Source organism: Apostichopus japonicus, chromosome 12 (genome assembly GCF_037975245.1).
Source record: "Apostichopus japonicus isolate 1M-3 chromosome 12, ASM3797524v1, whole genome shotgun sequence".
NCBI classification, from domain to species: Eukaryota; Metazoa; Echinodermata; class Holothuroidea; order Aspidochirotida; family Stichopodidae; genus Apostichopus; species Apostichopus japonicus.
In genome coordinates, this window is record NC_092572.1 from 9,197,856 (window position 1) to 9,220,000 (window position 22,145).

General features: G+C 35.3%; 1 protein-coding gene across 2 annotated transcripts in view; it reads left to right on the forward strand.

The window, feature by feature from the left end:
* Window positions 1–22,145, forward strand: part of LOC139977473 (short transient receptor potential channel 7-like) — a 162,555-nt gene that overhangs the window by 39,541 nt on the left and 100,869 nt on the right. The gene's annotated exons all lie outside the window — the stretch shown is intronic.

A 22,145-nucleotide genomic window follows, 5' to 3' on the forward strand; every position in this document is an offset into this window, starting at 1 on the left:
TGTTTTTCATTGGTCAATATTTAAACACTATTCCACTACTATTTGGTATTGTCTCTCATAGATCTGGTTTCGAAATCATTTGAAAAAAAAGACAATTTTATCCAGAGAAAAATTCAGTAATTTCAATTTGAAAATGAAAAATGGCCTGGCAAACAATTGAAAATCAAATATATAGTGGAGATCTCCAGCCACGCCCTAAATCAACAAAGGATGGAGCGGGGGTAGGGGTGTCATATCAGTCCTATCTAGTTCCGCGAAACTAGACAAGCTGCAGTCTCAGAATATCACTGGTTATTCCTTTGAGAAAACTTTGACGGATACCTGTAAACAAACCATACCTGCACATGCGCATAAGGTCATATATAGTGTGAAATGTTTGACCGGACATTTAGTATTTACCACTTATAACTATAGCACATGTAAAATACTAAAAGGTTGCCCACCGTTCGTTTACTATATTTTATGAAAAGAAAATCTTTATCGGCCTACATGAAGAATTACCAATACATATAGAGAAGAGGACTTTAGGCAGAATTAAATAGTCTTGATGGGAGTCAAGTCGATGAGTGTTGGTAATGTTTCTATAGCTGCATGTTCTGGTTTCCAAGATATTCACCTTTAAAATATGTTTAATATTTGGAATGCTCCTTTAAGGATAAATTGATATGATGACGTCAGCTCCTCCGTGGTGGATTAAATGTTTATTCATACTTGGTTACAATTCTCGAATCTGATTGGCCTGTTGTCGACTTGTCGTCAGGTAACCGTGCCTTAAGCTAGGGATATTACACGGTTAACTCACAGGGTGGATAATATATAAGTTGAAAAAAGAGGAGGGGGTGGGGGGGGGGCGTTTAGGGAAGGATCCTGGCTAGCTGCCTACGTTAATTCAAAGCAAACGAACCACAGAACTTCTGTGAAACGAATCAGATCAGATTACGGTATGATAACTAGCTCCTCGGTGTAAACCTTGACCAGAATTTCCGAGAAAGTTAGCGAAGTATGCTAACCGTAGGGTGCGAGCAACAGCGATAACCTCATTTAGCAATGCTGGCATTAATGTTACTACTATTATAGTTTTGTTTAGTAGAAAAAAAAAGGATCAGGAGGGACACTCAAGTCCCCATCTATGACCCTATAGGAGAAAGAAAAAAACTGAAGACACAAACACTCAGACCCGATAACAATGCTAAAAGTGCTTGCCCAAAGCATTCTTAAACCCATTCACACTACTTGCAAGTACAACTTTCTCGGGCAAATCGTTCCACTCATTCACAACCCTATTAGAAAAAAAGTTATGCCGAATATTAATCCTACTTTGTAGCTTCTGGAGTTTTACCAATTCGAGACAAACTTATGGTTTTCAGAGGCGAAAGTAAAATAGACTGTTTGTTTAAGAGATTTCTTGATGGAATTGTTCACATGTGTTTACCGACCGTAACTATATATAGCTTAGCACAGTATACAGTATGCTATACTTATCGGTATAGTACACAGTGACTGTTCGGCCAATTATCTGTATTGCTGAACACGCCAGTTCGTGTTGCTAGGCAACTGGACGCAGGCGCAGTATGACATCGCGTCAGATCGTTATGCTGTACGACGTAATGTTGTTCAGTATCGTATAGCCTAATTATTTCTTGTTATTTTTATTTGTGCATTTTCATTGAAATGAGACTTTTAACAAAAATAAAAGTAAAAAAAATTAACGGGATAATCTTTCGAGGCAGTTGTTGGTTAAGTTTCTTTCAAATTTAAGTTTGTATAAACTTGAAACGTTCAGAGATGAAACTGGATGTTTTATTTCGTGCTTGCACGAATGAACCTGTGTTAATCCATGGTCTATCCGGCGTGCGTTCATCGCAGGATAATGCACTCAAGGGGTAGAACTCTATCGTTGGATGCACTGGGCATATACGACCTCGTGCATCGCTTGAGTTTTACGCCCGTTCGTGCATTATCCTGCGATAAACACACGGTAAGCCATTGATTAACCCCTAACTGATGTATCGTCTTCTTAACTTTAATAATTCAACCAGCACATCTTATTTTGACTCCATATATACAACAGAGCACATTTGATTGACATTCAACACCATTTTGTCCTTGATAAATTTGTATTACATTGTGAACACATTGTTTACATGTTACTTGAGGCTATGAAAATCTTATATTTTTCCGTGGAGTTTTATATTTCACCCCAGGAACTGAACTGATGCTCTGTATGTTAGACTATGTAGTTCAGTCACTTTCATCGATGAAACTCATCTGTTTAAAGGGCCATTCCGAAGAAGAAGAAAAAAAATCGAAAATTTAAAAGTGTCATTGAAATGCACCCTGCACTGTTATCAGTCTGTTTAACCACTCTACAAAATATCAACATCAAAGTTGTGTGTTAAAGTCATTATTAAATGGTTTGTATGTGATATCCTACCGTTCCACTAGTAACCTTCTAGCTCAAAGCCGCTTACTGTCGATTTTAGCGTTCCACAAATCACGAAGAACTTTCCAGACCTTCATACAAAACTATAGTTTATATTTTAACTGCTTTCACAACCCTGTTAAATTCTCATTCAACCCCAATTCCAACTCCGGCTCACATTTATTAACGTTCTTACCGTTTAACCATTACAAGTACACTTCTTATACTGTCTCACAAGAAGCTAGAAAACACCATGAGATCTTCACGAGTCTTGTAACGTTATAGTAAGACATTGCTCTACAATGAAGTAATTTCACGTAATACATAATTTAACGTAGTTTCTAAGAAGATTACATCGTGCGGTCTCTACAGATCCTACACAAGCTTATATTCCTTTCGTTAATTACAAGCAAACCCACATATATGAATATGCAACAACAACAACCCTTCCCCCTTCCAAAAAAAAAAAAAAAAATACAGTAAGGTGTGATGCGACTTCATTAACTTGATTGGTCTATTCATGTTTGAAAACCAAACCCATCAATCTTAAAAACATAAAAATTGAAATGTATTTTTCGGGGGAGTTGTGTTGAAGATCTAAAATGATTTTTTTCGACGACGATAAAAATGAGGGCGCACTGAAAGAAAACAATATACTTTCCGCCGATGTGTTGAATAATGGTACGATGTCTGCCACGGCATACTAATAACAGTAATAAGAGCAGCCACTCTACAGAATCTCACCTATGGGCTTCTATTTGAGGAATCTACTTTAGATTGGCAATATTTCTCAGCAGTTTATCCATTTCCCCCCTTGCCGCATGCTCCTTCTTTAGCAGACATAGTTTGTAACAAGGTTAGAAATTTAAAGATAAGTGTCTTTTATATATTTTCGTCGAAATGAACAATGAGAAAGTTCGAAATCAATTTGAGTTGTGTTCTTGAATACTTAAAATGCAGAGTTGCCTTTGTAGTCTCTTGAAACCAGAATGTAAAACTGCAGTGGCGTAGGAAGGTACTTTTGAGTGGGGGGGGGGGCTGGAGACTGATGGCCGGCCTGGGGGAGGGGTCTAAGGGGAGGGGGTGTGCCCCTCCCCTTTGGAAATTTGTCGCATTTCCAGGTGGCCTCAGATGCAATTTGGTGCAATATAGCACACTTCAACCCACCCACTCCATTTTGTATATAATTTTGCATTTTCACCTGGCCTTAGATGCAATTTGGTGCTCCAAATGAGATTTTTTTTGGAAATGAAAAGGGATGATTCATTTGGAAATGAAAAAGGGGTTTTCTGACTTGCGAAGCGGGGGGCGGAATGATACTTCCGCCCCTCCATATTTTTCACTGGGGGCTGGCGCCCCCCCCCCCCAGCCCCCGGTTCCTACGCCCTTGTAAAACTGTATTGAAGTTTGATGGATGGCTTAATCGTAACAGTGTATGAGCCAATGTTTATCCTTGTAAGATATCATGAAAAAATGTTATGTTTATGTGAGTTCTGCAGATACTGTTGAACCTTTCATGAATTTTGACAATCACGAAAATCAATTATTTATTATCAAAATGATACCTTCTCATGGAAGGGGAGACTAGTCATATAAGTTTCCTTAGCAATGGTGGTCACACAACGTTTTACATTTCAGCTAATTAACCTCAAATGACTTTGGCCTTTGCTAAATATCAAGGAGTCTGTTTTTACCTTCATGGTCCAACTCAGAATGGGTAACCTGACATATTTCCGTTCTTAAAATGTAATAATAAGATCCCTATCTAATATGGACAACCAATATGCCGAGTATAAGGGTTGGATATCGGATACACTCTTAGGGATATGGGGTTTACACAAAGGCAATACACACACACACATACCAAAACATATTCACAGAGCAGTATATATATGCTGCTTTGCATATGCATGCATGCTGTCATAAATTCATACGTTTGTATTGTCATGGGATCTATACTATCACGAACTTATTGTATGCAATATATCGTTATACTTATTACTAGGGATAAGCTATGCCCCATTATATGTATGAATGTTTGTATGTATGTGTATACACTTGTTTGTATGTATTTTAGATCCTCGTGCAAGCAGGAACTCGCGAAGAAGCCTCAAAGCTTCAAGCTGACCGAAGTCAGTCTCTTAGATTCATATTTAACGTCCATGATTACGAAATGTCAATTGTCAACAACTCTGTAACTGGACGACATACATTAATCTTGGAGTGACTCGTACCGGGGACCTTATGATTGAAAGGCACCGGCGTTTACCACTGAGCTAACACTCCTATGCTGATTGTTAAAACAAAGAACCAATAGTTTATGCACTTCGTAGTTTTCATTCTTCCAAATATAAAGCGAAAACGTAAAAAAAAATCATCTGCTACATCTTCCCTTCTACGTATAGGATTATTTATAGATTAGTTGAAAAGTCTGTAGAAACTACATCAATAAACCCTTGTTGTTGAATTGTGATGTCCGAATTATAATCATGGATCAATCACATCATGCTTGATACTCTCAACTATGGAAATACTATGTTCAACATTGGTGGGAAAATTCCATTAAAGGCATTGAAGACTCGCCCCAAACCGCGTGCCGCCCTGTGAAAAAAAAGTTAACTTTCCGTTGCTTGCAAGTGAAGTTTTTTTCTTATTGCTACAAAATGCAGACAGTAATGAAACGTGATACCTTGTTATTTTTTTTATCTAGACCTGAGATGTCCATCGCTGCTATATGCACTGTGTTGTGGGTATTGACCCTACTGTAGCTGTATGTATTGACTGTACACTAGTGTCTAATTACCGACGGTAGCAAGCTGCGTGTGTATTTTCTGGGATCGATGGTGGTGTCTAACACTTCTGTTACACTTCAGTCGAAGCTACGTCAGATTAGCGGCATGAGACGTTTCTCGAGTATGCACACCCTTTTAATTAAATACAGGGGGCGGTCAACTGACGAGCTGTCCAAGATTACATCATAACTGAAATCTCTGTACAGAAAGGCCCTGTTTGGGCAGTCACATGACGATAATAATGTTTTCCTAGAACAAATTTGGTTCACAACAATTGAAACGTTATCTCCACAACAACATTTCAGCAAATTTGGACAGAAGCTCTAAAAGGAGTAGCATTTTTTAAGTTTACATACAATGACCTCAAATGACCTCCAAAATTTTACAAACTATCATCGCATGTATGACAACTTAACCCACACAAACCTTTCCACGATTTTTTTTCAGCCACATGGCAGTCATTCAAACAAAGTGATAAAACGTGACAGAATTTCGGCAAAATCACACGGTAGCTTTATAACTCAGTTCAAAGCTTTCAGCTGAGCTTAAAAATCAGTAAAGGGCTATATCAACATCATGTGTGGTAGATGGCCATCCAAGGGCGGCGGAATCACTTTTATTCTGGGGGGGCACCAACGTCGAAGGGCACTTTGCAGAAATTCGATTGGACTGATGTAGCATTATATTTAGTTCCCTGTATAACTGTTATCTTATTTGCGTATACACATCACTCCATCAACGCCCCCCCCCCCCACCCCCTCTAGGAAACAATGCATACTAGCACTGCAATATCCAATGTGCAAATTGGGAAACAAGGAACAAGTTTTCTTTCGAGACAAAATGAGGTGAAATCATTATAAAGTCCAAGTCCCTGCACACGTACGCGATCGATACATGCATGAAAGCAAATGAAATATGTCAAAATACGAAAGGATGGGGTAGGTTATGGGATATTAAAACTATACTCATTATTCATAGTAGGCTATAAATGGCTTCTGCTTATTACAAAGTCACAATGTAATATAGCAAGGCATTTTTGGAAATGCATTAGGATTTTTTTGGCAAATTGAATATGCATACTGGCACTCACCAGAATGTTAGAAGCCTTGTGGTACTAAACATAGGCGTAGGAGGCGGGGGGCTGCAGCCTCCCCCCCCCCACCAATTTTTTTTGGGTGAAAATTCGGGCAATATGCTGAGAATTATTCGGGCACCTACTGAAAGAAAAATAATTTGCTATGTGTTTTTCAATGATATTATTATGATCATTATTATTGTAACGACTTTCCCTATAATTCTAACCAATATGGAAGTGTAATATCACGGCAAATGATTGTATATTATTGGCATGCGATGTAATAACCACGCATGCCTATATGATATGCACATTAACATGTTGAACGCGCGCGGAAAAAAAAAAAAATCAAATTGGGCCCCTACGCCTATGGTAGTAAAAATTTAAAACTTCCCGAAATATTTCATTCGACGTGGGTTTTTCGCTTTGTAAACTCTTTTTTTATTTAGAATATTTTATGTAGAAAAAAGGCACATTTTTAACCTGAGAAAAAGTGGGGGGCACGTGCCCCCTGTGCCCCCCCGGGTTCCGCCGCCCTTGTGGCCATCATAGCTCCTATGAACTTTACCTTTATGATTTCAGAAAAGTGTATACGTCTTGAATAGTCAAGATTTCTTTAGGCTATGTCAAGTGATGCGATCTTGTGTTGAAGGGTGTCGAGTGGTGTCAAGTGGTGCCAGTGGTGCCAAGTGGTGCCAGTAATACACAATAGTTTCAATAACACCAAACGACAGTACATTAACGAGCTTCGTTGCAGGAATGCGAATGGAAAGAAAGCAACCGACTGGAACGAAATGTCTGCATGAATAATAAATAACGTACGAACACGTATGTGTGTGTGTGTGTATATATATATATTTACATATATGATGATGATGATGGTGATGATGATGATGATGATGATGATGATGATGATGATGATGATGATGATGATGATGATGATGATGATGATGATGATGATGATGATGATGATGATGATGATGATGATGATGATGATGATGATGATGATGATGATGATGATGATGATGATGATGATGGTGATGATGGTGTTGATGATGATGATGATGATGATGATGATGATGATGATGATGATGATGATGATGATGATGATGATGATGATGATGATGATGATGATGATGATGATGATGATGATGATGATGATGATGATGATGATGATGATGATGATGATGATGATGATGATGATGATGATGATGATGATGATGATGATGATGATGATGATGTTATTTATTTATTTATTTTGAAAACGACGAAACTTATTGGCATTGTATGGTGGTCTGCCTGCCATTTGTCAGTTTTGTGAAGCCACTTGTAGGATCAAAAAATTGTGGGTGGAACATGTTTTTTGGCGTTCGTTTATTGTTTTGGTTGCATTTTTTAGGGTTCTGGGTACTCTGTCCGTTCGGATTTTTACAACATTATAATGAAAGTATATGTACAACTCACAGGCTGCAAGGATTATTTCACGCAAATAAATAAACAAACAAATAAAAATGATGTATATGTTTGAAGCATTACTTAAGTCCAAATAACCCAATATTTTGTTCTCCAAATTTAAAAATTAACTACAGCTTATATAATAATGTTCTACAATTTTAATTTGTCGCCGATAGCTTTGTTATGTTATAGCGTTATCGAGATCTTACATTACTAGCAATAAATTAAGCACACCCGAACATTTCTGGGAGGTTTCATCTTTACATTATTTTTATTGAAAGTATAGAAACGTATACAAAACATGTGCATTATTGAAATGTGTCTTTAATATTGTGGTTACTTAACATAAATAGATTCATTTTCACAATACTTCTCTCTTATCATGCTACAGAGAACTAAACTCTCCTCATCATGGAACTCTCTGTCAAATAATTCTTGCAGATGATTTTGTAGGTTACAATCTAGAGCACGATTTTCAGAAAGGACATCACACATGCATAATCGCAAGAAAGTCGGTCGCTTCGAAAGTTCAAAGCAGTGAAAACACCTTTCGGCCTACTCTAAACAGCATTTTTTTAAATAATGAAAAGGCGCTCGTTTGTAAATACCCACGGCATTTATCTATAATTGGGATTCAATTAGCAAAACATGACAAATTAAAGCTTCGAGATATAAAGAGTAAGTTAAAAATTAAAACCTTCAGGCAAGTTTTTTATTGCTTGTGTTGATACGTTAAAGGTATGTTTTCAACCATAAATGAATATTTCATTGTATACTTGTGTACTAACTTTACACGTGTATGATCTAAGGCAGGAGTTCTCTAGGATGCATGAACCCCCAGGGGGTGCGTGAGTCCATGCCAGGGGGTTCGTGAGACGTTTCTGAAAGTCAAAACAAGAGTACTTTTTGTTGAACTAAAATCTGATATATCATATAATGTAGTAATGTACAAAAGTCGTACCTATCGACAAACTCTTTTCGCGTTCCATACGCATATGTTCCCATAGTAGTACCGTATCGTTCACGTGATAAATAATTGAATTTTGAAACAGACACAGGCCGCATGACTTTGGTGAAGTTGGTGTACGCATGACAGTACGTCGTGAAGATAATGAACTTGATCTTTTACGAAGCACTGTTATTATATGCGTATTATAGTATAATAATGACTCAGATCGTGTCTCGAAAAGTTGGGGTTTCGTGGACAACTCTGACATCCACTGGGGGTAAGTGGGGGGATAAAGTTAGGAATCCTTGATCTAAGGTAAAATGTCGAGAAGCGAAAATTCATCATTGCAAGTGGCTGTATTGCTTAGTTATAGCACACAGCCTATTGGTTAATTCTTTATGAGCAGCGCAATAATCAAACCAAAATGGGAAAGAGTGTAAGATATTCTGGTGTCAATGGGTGATGTTTACAATACGTTATCAATGTGTAAAGGACGAGCGGTTTTATAATCCATGCTTGGCTTGTCATGTTGTTTATGTATGACGGCTAGAATTATATTTTTCTGACAGATTTATTAATTTATATTAAAAAAAAATGGATGAATCTCAATAATTAGATCGTGACTGAGAAGATGACGTCAGCATCATAAATTGTGGCAAATAAAGCATTCTGGACATTTAAATGGGATACTCCGTTGACTTTTTGTTCGTTCGGTTTTGTGTGTGGCATATTTAGTTTAAAAGACAACTCCTAGTATACATGCGGTACTTTACTATCGTGCTATAGAAAAAAAAACTCTTCTGAATTTATATTAATGTACCTGGCAACATTAGATTCAGTGATATGGTGTATGTTAATTGATCTCAAAATTGCCTTTGTTTTTTTTTTCTTTATAATCAACTAATCATTTATCCACTGAGGAAAGTATTCTTACAAATAATTTACATATTAATAAAATACTAACTGAAACGGAAATCGATAACTTAACAACATTGCCTAATGTTTCACAATCACAAAAGGTAAATCAAAAATAATACGAAAACATATGTTTTTGATTGTTTGAGAAAACGTCCGCTATGATGACGTCACAGGCTATCTATTATGATCCACTTGGTGGATTAACGCAGGGATTATCCGGTAAAAATATTTGACATGCAGAAATTCGAGTAAGCAACACAAAATATTGGAAATTGGATTTTCAACTCAAACTAACTGTTTTTCTTCCTTTTTCATTCGTTCGGGTTGTTTTTTTGTCACCCCTTCCCCCCATTTTTTCTTTTTAATTTAAGTGTTTATTATTAGAGAAGTCGAAAGAAAGATATAATTAGATCGTTCTTGTTTAAGGCGTAAGTTTAACTCCTCATGTCCCACTGACCTTGTCAAGTTGTTCAATCAGAAAGCGATCAAGTGTAACCAGTGGCCTTCGTTTTTAAGTTCTTTTTTCCCCTTTCTTCTTTGGGCAATCGTCAGGCTTTTGGCAGCTATAAAAAAATATGTCTTAATCCGAAATAAAAGGGGTAGCATTGCTTTTCGTTTTTTTTTTTAAATTTATGGAAGACTAACGAAAATACCGAAATCAATTTTTCATGGCTAATTATTCGATGCTGATCAATATTTAAATACACACATAACAATGTATGTAGTTTCTTAAATTGACAGACTGTGGCCATTAAAGAAAATACTATTTCAAACATAAAACTAAAAGTTTAAAAATGTTTAGGTTTTCATATCAGTTATTTATGAACTTGTGAATCTTGCCTCTCTACTTGTTATTAGTGAGCACATGGTTCAGTTGAGAGAAACTCAGGGTTAACATTCTCTGTTCTGCGTTTTCATGTTTCATGTGTCTAAACTTGTTGATGTTCATCTACGTTAAATGGATTTATAGAAATTGCGTACGATACTCTTTAGTTATGTTTACAAGAAATCTAAATAATTAATCTAAATTAATCTAAATAAATAAATAAATCTAAATCTAAATAATTAATAAATAATTAATGTAGGTTTTTTTCAAACTTCATTTGAGCGATAGATCCCTGATAGATGAAATTCGACACCATTTGCCTATGAATTGTTCATGTCTTTTGTATACAAGTTCTTTGATGCCATATAATTCTTTATTCGGTCCTGTTGAGGCTTGGGTTACATCACCGGAACTGGCCTAATATTCTATATATTAGACTATTACTCCAGCTACTTTAATCGATGAGCCACGGACGTTTAAATGGTCATTTCTCAAGAACAAAAAAAGGTATTTAGAAAAACAACTGGATTGATAGTAGGCCTATGTATTTTAACGGCTCACAACATATCATAATTAAGCTGTCCAATTAAGTCATCGTTCGATAAATCATTGATAATCATCAGATCTTGCCAGATATCGGAAAAAAGGCGCAAAAATTCTTCGCGAGAATGACTTTTCCAGGGACGGCATGTTGTCTGGTCATCTTAAATAGCCTGTAGTTTTATATCACCCAATTACCTTAACTGTCATCGCCTATTCATTATTACCTGGTCACTCATCAGAAATGCCAGGATACCGGTACACATACACATAACGATGAGACCAAGTTATAGATCAAACTCTTACATCACTACGTTTGCAACTATTTGGAATCGTAGAGAGTATGATCGAAGGATGACAGATTATAAATATTTAAAATTTTGCGCAAAAAAAAGGGTTAGGTTTAACGATTTGCCAGAAACAAGCCCCCAAAAAAAGGGGGAAAAAAAAAGATGTGTTCGTGTATCTTGAAAATATATATTTATATGTTTATATATATGAGCTGAAACATTTCAACTGTTCCGTCAGACTGTTAATTCTAGTCTTTGTGCCATTCTTAAGGCTGAATCAAATCGAAAGCTGCTTTAACTGTTTAAAGGAGCTTACAATCAATTGTCTTTCGATTCAACAATTCGTTGCGTGTTTTGTTTTTACAACAAATGGAACCATGAATACCACTTTAAACTCACACTGGTCTTGTTCTGATCGTGTGTTTTGTCTCTTCTTCTGACACTTCATAGTAGTGGTGTGCCCCCCCCCCCCCCCCCACCTCCAAACACTCCCATTGATTATGGCTTAATTTATCTACAAGAATCTCTATAAAGCATTTCATAACGACAGTATAAATAACAATTACCATGCATTGTAGTTAAATGACAGACTGAAATTTTTCTTTTACAAAATAATTGAATATTTTGAGAAAGAAGGAGAGTTAACATTATCATGGGATATTACTATAGAATTAAAGTCTGCATAAAAAATTTTTAAAAAATTTAAGAGTTTGTTTTCTTAATTTGTAATCTCAAGACCGGCTTAAAGTCTCAAAGTGTGTTAGCCAAATTTGAAGCTAGACCTTCCCAGCATACTGCCCTAAAAGCTTAGTGAAAATAACACCGTCCTATGCAATTTTCATATTAATAATCATTATTTTTATTGAGTTATCTGTCGTTAAACATTTTGAGCTGAATAAAATTCGCCAGATTTTTTTACGAGTCCGTAGATTCTACAAACTCCAATCAAAATTTGTAACCCCGCCCAACAGATTTTGCGCCAATCAAATCTCTCTGTTTTTGTTTACAACCGTTAGGCCTGTGTGCTAGCCTGTGTTAAAGTGTGTGAAGACTCGCGCAAAAAGAAACGTCTAATGCCGGTAATTTGACCTAGTTTCGAATGAGGTGTAACAGAAGTGTTGAACACCACCGTCAATCCCAGAAAATACACACACAGATTGCCACCGTTGGTAATTAGACACTAGTGTACAGTCAGTACATACAGCTGTGGTCAATACCCACAACACAGTATACAAACGATACAGCGATGGACATCTTAGGTCCAGCTAAAGATAACAATTAAGGTATCACGTTTCATTACTGTCTGCATTTTGTAGTGACACGAACAAAACGTCACTTGCAAGCAACAGAAAGTTAACTTTTTCAGATGGCCGCACGTGGTTTGGGGCGAGTCTTCAATGCCTTTAAAGCAGACAATGTTTGTATTTGGCTTGCTTTAACAATGGACAATTTCTCGTCATACTCTTCACAATAAGATAATTGAATAGTATATATCTATCGATCTTACCGACGGAGCTTGCGAAATTATGTCATTTCTTTCCATTGCAAGGAACAGACAGATGTTTTCAGACGTTTCTTCCGTGAAATTGGGTAAAAAAAGTGGACGATACGAGTATATATAGGTTACATTTGTGTAATGAACACATGCTGATATAGACGGTCGTAGTGATTTTACTGTAAATCGTTTGCGCCATAGGGGCAACAGAAAATAAATTTCTTTCTTTCGATTGCGACAGCTTTTCTCCATTTAACCCACCTGGTCAGAGTGCATTTAGAATAAGAAACATTGAATCTGCTTCGGAAGTTTGTTTATTCCTAAATTCATCAGCAAACACTGTATTGAGACTTTAAAAAACCAATTTACAATTGTAAAGAAAACAACCTCACTCACTACTTTTTTTTTCCATTAGGTAAGGCTCCGTACATCATTACCTATATGATATATCTGTTCAAAGCTATGTGAAGCATTTCCATTAGTTACTCAAACAATTTTAATGGACTCTGGGTATATTAAAGTTACTGACCATATCGCATAGATTATTTCTGTGCTGTTTCAATAAAGCGATAACTCACCAGATGGAATCTGTTCATTACTGCGGCGAGAGCGATATTTCGCACAACCGGTACTAACGATATCACTGAAGAAAACATTGCAACGGCACACTAAGCTATGTCGTTTATGTAACATGCATACAGTGGGCGTAAGAGGGTAGGTATAGTAAAAGGAATGATAAACTCTTACGCCCTTCTGGGAACCGGGGACTGTGAAAGGAAATAAATCCCTGGTGGTGGTCTGGGTATGGAAGGAGGGGGGGGGGGTGGGGGAGGAATAAGCCCTGAAACCGCAGCAATTTGAGATATTTGTTGAATCTCCTTGAAAGTCATCTCACATCTTGTTCCTTTTGTTTAATTTTTCTCTTACCAATTTATTTACCAACCTCTCCTGAATGACATGAGAATATTTGGCAGAGTCAGAACCTCCTGGAATATGAAAAGTTTTTAATTTTTATAATTTAATAATTTATTTCTCCTTTAAAATTATCCAACTACATTACTCTAAGTATAAAATGAATGAATGAATGAATGAATGCATGAATGAATGAATGCATGAATGTATGAATGAATGCATGAATGCATGAATGAATGCATGAATGAATGCATGAATGAATGAATGAATGAATGAATGAATGAATGAATGAATGAATGAATGAATGAATGAATGAATGAATGAATGAATGAATACGATTATAAGTAGCTATGTATAGTGAAACCGCCGAAATTTTTCTCCTTGGCTAAATTTTAGCATGAAGGCTGAAAAAAGTTATGAGGTAATTATATTCAACCTAGGTTATAAACCCATGTAAAATAGAAAGGAAATCAGTTCCATCTTCCCATATTCTCTGTAGATATCGTCAATCTACCTCACACCTATTACACGTCGTGTGGTGTATAGACTCTACTATGAAGAGTAGGATAGTATTTCGCTGTCGATCGATTCACTTTCATTACAATCCGTCAAAAATGACGAAATACTAGAAATAAAAAAAAAAGAGAATCTGAGCAAAAGAACAAGAAGAAAAAGGAGATGACTATATTACCATTGATCAAAATGACAGTTGTTTTTGTATATACACTGCCGGCCACATCATCATCAACATGTCAAAATGTCAACTACATGGTTCAAGTTACTTTCCTCATGAGAAAAATAATCTATTTTTACCTATAAATGGCTTCAAAAAGGAGATATGTCGTGTTAGACAGAAATTTCACACAATTTGCATAGACTCCAAAAACGAGTTGTCTAAGATTATGTGTTCCCCATTAAACTGTATGCAAGAAGCAACTAAATATAAATAAATGGTGCATTTAAAAAACTGCAAACAAATTTGCCTGAAGTTGATTTATATGTATACCACACCTATTGTGTACAATTGGAACGTGAACAGATCTTAAAATCAAATTTGATCAAATTTTTCCTTCATTCAGTACTAACACCACCATCACCATCACCAACCCAGACCCCTTCACCACCTTCTCCCCGACGACACAAAGTAACAAAATGAACCAACTTGAAGTACAATATTGTGTGAAGTGAAAGAACTGTGTCTTAGCCTAACATGTATTAGGTCCGCAAGAGTATAGGACTCATATCCTACCGTACGTTCGTGTACTTGTATTAACCCTCGTGGACTTGTACTTCAATATACTAGAGACATATATTTTTTTGTCATTAATCTACACTGTTGCAAGATTAATGTAATCAAATATTATAATTTAGACGGTCTATACTTGTACTCGAAAATCGTGCGAAGGGGTTTTTATATTTGTATCCATGCTGTTGTCGTGTACTAGTTCTGGTCTTAGCAAGAAGTAGCTATTTCTATTTTGGATAAGTACCATTAAAGGTATAGTAACTCACTATGTTAGCAAATATTAAAAGAAGAATGATCATCTCGGGGGAAAAAACAGGTCAATTTGTACAGACATTTTTGAAAAATGGGTTTGATTTGCTTGTTCGAAAATCAATTTGATTGATGATGTACCAGGAATTAATAAAGGATTAATAAACGATTAATAAAGAATCAATAAAGGACACTAATAAAGTTAAATCAAATGATCTAGTGATTGTAACTGTAAACTGGCTTTTTGTAATTATGTAAAGAATTACAGTTTCTGCTATGTTCATTTTCCTAAATTGGTCGAAAATATTAGAATATTAAAGTTATTTTTACGTAATTATTTATAAATTTCACTACAATACAAAGTAATATTTTTACAGTATGACTTTTGGCAGAATGTTACACATTCAATATATGATTGCTAAAGAAAAGAGATGAAAAAATTGAGCACTTGTTACTTTTCTACTATAGAAATATGCTTTTTAAGATGTACAACATTTAAAATACGTTAAATTATTGTACTGCTCCTTTAAGGTTAAATTGATGACGACGTCGGTTTATCAGTGTAAAATCACATGTTAAATGACAATTCATTGATTTATCAATTCTAATAACTCAACCAAAATGTTCTCTTTTTAACTTCATATAAACAACAGAACATTTTGGGATGCAGTGCCACATTTTATGTCATTGACAAATTTTTTAACACATCATAAACACGTCATTTGATGCCATAAGATTTGCTACGCTTTCTCACTGAGTTTTGTGTTCCTGACCTTTTATGCTTTGTGTGTTAGACTTTACAGTCCAGTCACTTTCATCGATAAGGCCCAGATGTTTAAAGGGTCGCTCCTCAAAAATTAAAAGTGGTATTGAAATACAACCTTGACTGATAGCAGAGCTTTTGAACGAACAAAAATCTTCTCAAAATTTATTTCGTGACTCAAGTCATCCTTCAAACGTTTACTAAGTAGAGTTCTTGCCCTTCGACGCAAATACATTTTTTGACCTTCTGACGTCATCGATCTTGTTATAGTACTAGAGTGATGTACCACTAGATAGCTAAAGCTGGTACCCCATACCTTTACACGATAATAAGCTATAACTATTCTCCACTAAAGATGGAGTTGATGATATATTGACACCGTCATGGTACTGTAATGAACCAGCCTGCTGGGTGCGTGCGTGTTGACGACGAGTAAAGTTGATATGATGTATTTTTGAGTTATGAAAAATGAATTCAGAAAACAAAAGAAAGAAGAGACAGTGAGAGAGAGATAGAGAGATAGAGAGAGACAAGGGTGGCGTTTCTCATTACTTTTGGAATAAATATTTAACTAAAATTTTCACGCATGCGTGGTTTCGATTCGCTCAGTGATTTTTAAATCGGTGCGTTTTTCAACACATGCGTGGAAGATGTGTAAGAGAAAATGATGAATGAGACCAATAGATCAAGTGATTTAAATTTTATTTGGATTTTCTTTCAAATTGATGTAAACAAAATATCAGTAACGATTTTACAGGCCCTATGTAAAGAAAAAGAAAAATGGAAGAAAAACTGACCAAGAAGATGCGTTAAGTGTTGGTTTATTTTCCTTAGATATATGTGAGGTTGGTACATTGTAAACAAGCGTCTTTTAACTTTTTAATATAACTCAAATGTTTCGAAACATCGCCGCGACATAACGTGTGAGAAAATACATTTATTTAAATATATTTAAAATTAAAGGTGTCTTCCGGTGGCTAACGTTGTTGACATGGTCATGTTTAACCACAGAGCTGGAAAAATGTTCTGCATCTTTAATTCAAAACTGCATTCCTCATAGCATTATATTTGGTGAAGAAATGAAAATATATTTTTTTTTTCAAATTTGGTGATATTTTGTCAATGCATCTGGCAATGGCAGAGTGAATGATGATGCCATCACCGCAAATCAGCTAAAGAAATTATTTTGTTTTCCTTTATATATATCACCCACCTATCAAGATATATTATGTTTGTTTGCCTTCAAGAATTGAGGGCTTAGCCAGTCAAGAAAGAAAAGATATATATTACAGTCAATGTACGATATCTCAAAATATGAACAAGATATTATGATAAAATTTTCACCGAACAATCTGGAGGAAATGTTAAAATTTCTGCCAAAGATCCTTTTAATTCCGAACTCTTCCAAACTTTTCCAAACTCATATATATATATATATATATATATATATATATATATATATATATATATATATATGTATATATATGTATATGTATATATATATATATATTTACGACGACAGCGCATATATATATATATAAATATATATATATATGTATATATATACATACATATATATTTATATATATTTATATATATATATTTATATATATATTTATATATATATATATATATATATATATATATATATATATATATATATATATATATATATATATATATATATATATATATATATATATGACGACAGCGCATCTTATATGGAAATGCTAAAAGCATGGCACGCCAAAAGGAAACACGTGTAATCTAAACATCCGAACAAAGAAAAAATATATAATATCCGTAAACAAATATCCTTAACGTTTCATTAGAGAATTCATGCCTATAGATAATGAGAAAACATTCCAATCTTCTAGCCATACCCATAAAGGAACCCCGAGGTTTTCAGGCTCTAAAAGGATTGGACAAATATACAGCAAAGAATACCAGAATGCCAAACTATACACGCCATTTAATGTTTCACTTTTATCTGTTTGCGGAGGGCAAATACGTACAAAATATGTTGTTTGTAACAGCAGCTCTTACATATATATAAATAATGGAATACGTCGCCTGAATCGGGCTGTATACTTTAATCTAATAACAGTGAAAAAAACACTTGCTCAATTTGAATGGACTTACATTAAGCTATCAGAAATAACCCCTAAGATCAAATTATTCCTAAAACGTTTGTAATTCCGTAAAATAGTTTAAAACGTTTTTGGTTGTGTAGGTTTTATAGGTCTAAAACAGATGTTGTATTGTTATGTCCAGTAGCAATTTTATGCGTTTTCTTTGAAGATTGCATTTGTGTGGGTTTATTACTCCGAGATATTTTTTAAGCTGAATTTTATTCTTGATATGCAAGCCGATGTCTTTTACAACCTTTTTATAGCGTTTACCCATTTTTTTTTGGAGGTTACCCAAAAATTCGGGAGAAGAAAGATACCGGCGATATTTGTGGCGAATAAAAAAATGGAAATATTTTGAACATAAATCAGTTAAAAAATACTTGCAAAATATGACAGTATTAATCAACTAAGCAAAGCGCAGATTTTAATGTTAATCCATTCTTTTATGTTAATTCATTCTTTTATGTCAATCTATTGTTTATTTTTGTTTTCATTTCATTTATAAATTCTGATAACTCAATCAAAACATGTTCTTCTAAGTCATATGAACAACAGAGCACCCTTGGATAACAGTCAATACCATTTGTCCATGACAAGTTTGTTATTCATTCTAAGCATGTTATCTGATGAGGACATAACTGTAATGATTGAGTAGTGAGGTTTTCTGTTGCATCTGTGGAGATCTGAGCATATATGGCCCCTGTGTTAGACTGAGTAGTTCAGTCACTTTAATTCACGAACCTCAGCTGTTTAAAGGGTAATTTCTCAATAACTAAAAAGTGGCATAAAAATACAGTCCACACCGAACGTAGTGATTGTAAAACGGTCTTAAACATATCAAAGTTAATTTTGTGATTCTTTTAAAACGGTGTCCAATAAGTGGTAACAAGACGCCTCAATCAACCTATCGTGCAGTGTGTAAATAGTGTATAGGGTCTCGTATATACTTACAGCGTACAACACACAATACGCAAAGTTAGCGAATGAAGCGAACCAATGTAAATCCTATACACAGACTATAGGCCTATAGACAAATAGATCGTGGTCGCATTTTATAACCTGACACAATTTTCCTTCTTCATTTTTAAAAGCTGTAGGAGCTGGTATGTCGTCGATTCTCCTCGCTTGAGTACAAATATTGAATAAAGTAATATATATATATATATATATATATATATATATATATATATATATATATATATATATATATGTAAGCACATGCAAGAAGGTTTGCATATTTTAAATGCGAGTACAAAATTGTCTTGCCCCAATTAGAATTTTGCTGTTATTTTCTCTTTATAGTTTTTTAGCTTTATAATTTTTAAAAAATGATACAATTTTTGCAAATGGATGCTTTTCTACCAATTCTACTCTTTTCGCGTCGAGTTGTGTATACAGTTTAAGTACTTACCAAAGATCACCCACCTCCGCGCTAATTAGAACAAACGCTCGTTTAGGTGTATACATGTTTGTTTTGGAACATTAACAAGGTCTCAATTTTTACGATATCTTAATAAGTTGATAATTACAAAAAAATGTCATTTTGCCATGCATGCGTGACACGCACTTAGAACATGCATAAACACTCTTGATCGCTAATGTGTTTACTCCTGAGTCGATATATTAATAATTTCCACTTTATATCAACGGTTGACCTAGGAATACAATTTCGAGATACATCACTGTGTTTTCTCATAATTTCACTTAATCATAAAAATAAAAAAATTCTCAAAAACTCCGCAAATTCAAACGCTGCAAAATAATAAAAAAAAGGGCGAAAATAAGAAAGAAGTAGGAATCTGAATAAATTTTATACAAGGCCGTTATCTCTCAAATTAGTTCCGCTTTTTCGGAACTTACGCTTTTCTATTTTATTTTCTTGTTTTGTTTTGTTTAGCTGGACAATAATAATTTATATTACTGGAATTTCGGACTTCAATATAATTTATAATGCCTACAAAAACGACAAACTAAAACAGCTTTAGCAAATTATATTCATTATGATAATAACATCTCTCACTCTTGTCAAATTGCTTTAAAGAATAAAATAATTACGGGAAGACTTTTCTCTGCATTATCATTTTATCATATTATTCCATTTTAGTAATTATATTGGCATATGCAAACAAGCATATTTTAATACAAATAACATCGGTCCACATGTGGAAAGCGCTAATATCAAGAACGTACACTCTATTTGTGTTTTGGTCTAAATTCCCATCGTAATTATTATATTATTTTGATCAAATTATTATAAAATATGTTACCGGTGTTAGAATTATGCATAAATATCTTCCTCTGTCTTATATTTTGTATATTAAAACCAACATAACCATTGATTAATTAATGGTGTTCAATGTTATCAATTAATGCCACTATTGTGTAAATAAAGGTTTTTGCTTTTGTTTGAAAGAAACATGGATTTACATTCACATGTAGGCATGTATTCTGAGTAGCTGACGTCATCATTAATTTATGCTTAAAGGAGCGTTCCCGATCAATTTTTTACATAGTTTTATTTTTTAAACTCAGTAACAATTATGATAGCACTTATTTTTGGTTAATTGGACTATGACGAATCAATATATCAAAAGTTATACCTAAAGTACTTTTTGCTTTCTCTATTTTAAGATTTATATATATTTTTCTACAAGGTGCAGGGGCGTATCCAGGATTTTCCAATAGGGGGGCGCCAGGCATGAATGATCGCCGTCCTGGGGGATGGGTCTAAGGGGAGGGGTGAACAATTTTTGCTTTCGAAGAAGGGCTGAAATACAAAATGGTGTCATATGCATGGGCGGCGATCAGTACTTCCGAGTGGGGGGGGGGGGAGTTTGACTTTGTTGACTATCTAAGCGTAGCGCCACCATGGGTTGGCGCGAAGCGTACAAGAAAATTTTGGGATTAACAAACCCTCTAGATGGCCGGAAACGGCACTTCCCGAGGTTTCCAAGCGGCATATACCCAACTTTAAAATAGGGATGTCATGTCCGAAATATCTCATATTCAGGATCCAAAATACTTTTTTTTTTAAATTTCGGGTGTTATTTTGGGAAAATTGCCCCTGTCAATCTTGTTTCAGGCGCAACGTTAGAATGTTCGAGAGCTCTTTTATATTATTCGATAAAGAAAATGGCCTCATGCAGGCTATTATAGGCCTATACACATGCAATACACAATTACACATAGTGACATTCCTAGGTACCGATTGCTAGGGCATCCAGGTGAAACGTGTATTAAGCATTACCCTGGTTACATGAGATTCTCAGCTGTTCGAGGGAACATGTACATGTGTAGGCCTACTATAGGGCCTATATGAATACTATGAGGGTGCATATATGTACTATATCAATACCGTGGGCGCAATAATACATTTTGTTGTTATAGGGCCAATGAAGCCTACAGTCAACTATTTTTGCTTTATAAAGACGCTTTATTTGAAAAGATCGCACTGCGTTTATGGTAGGCGAGAAATGAAGCTAAAAAAGAGCCGTACATTAACGAAGATGCATAAATGTAGGCATGAAAATATTCTTATCCCTGGCATTTGGTGGGGGGGGGGGGAGCATTACATCCCCTCCACCCATTTTCATGGGGGGATATATCCCCCCTCCACCCAGGATCGCCGCCCATGGCCCTATGTGATCCATTTTTCGACCTTAATAATAAGCAACATTTCCAGTAAATATGGACACAAAATGCACAATTTAGTATGGCTGGCATGGCATTTAGTGTTTATAGTGATAATACAAACACAATTACCATCTATGTTTCTAAAACTATTATGCCGCCGAACTTCGCCAGAACCTTTTTTTGGCAAACAAAAAATAAAGCATACGGGAGGGGGGGGGGGGGTTGAGCGATCACCGACATCTCACATAAAGGTCGTCATCAATTTTTTTTTTTTTTTTTGCTAAACTTTTTTTTTTTTTGGTGACGGCCAATAGGGGGGGGGGGCGCGCGCCTGTTGCGCCCCCCCTGGATACGCCCCTGAGGTGATTATATAGTAGTCGGAAGAGTCCTTCAAAGCCATGTCGAAAAGGCTGGTATATACCACCATCACCAATCATATGGTTACGCT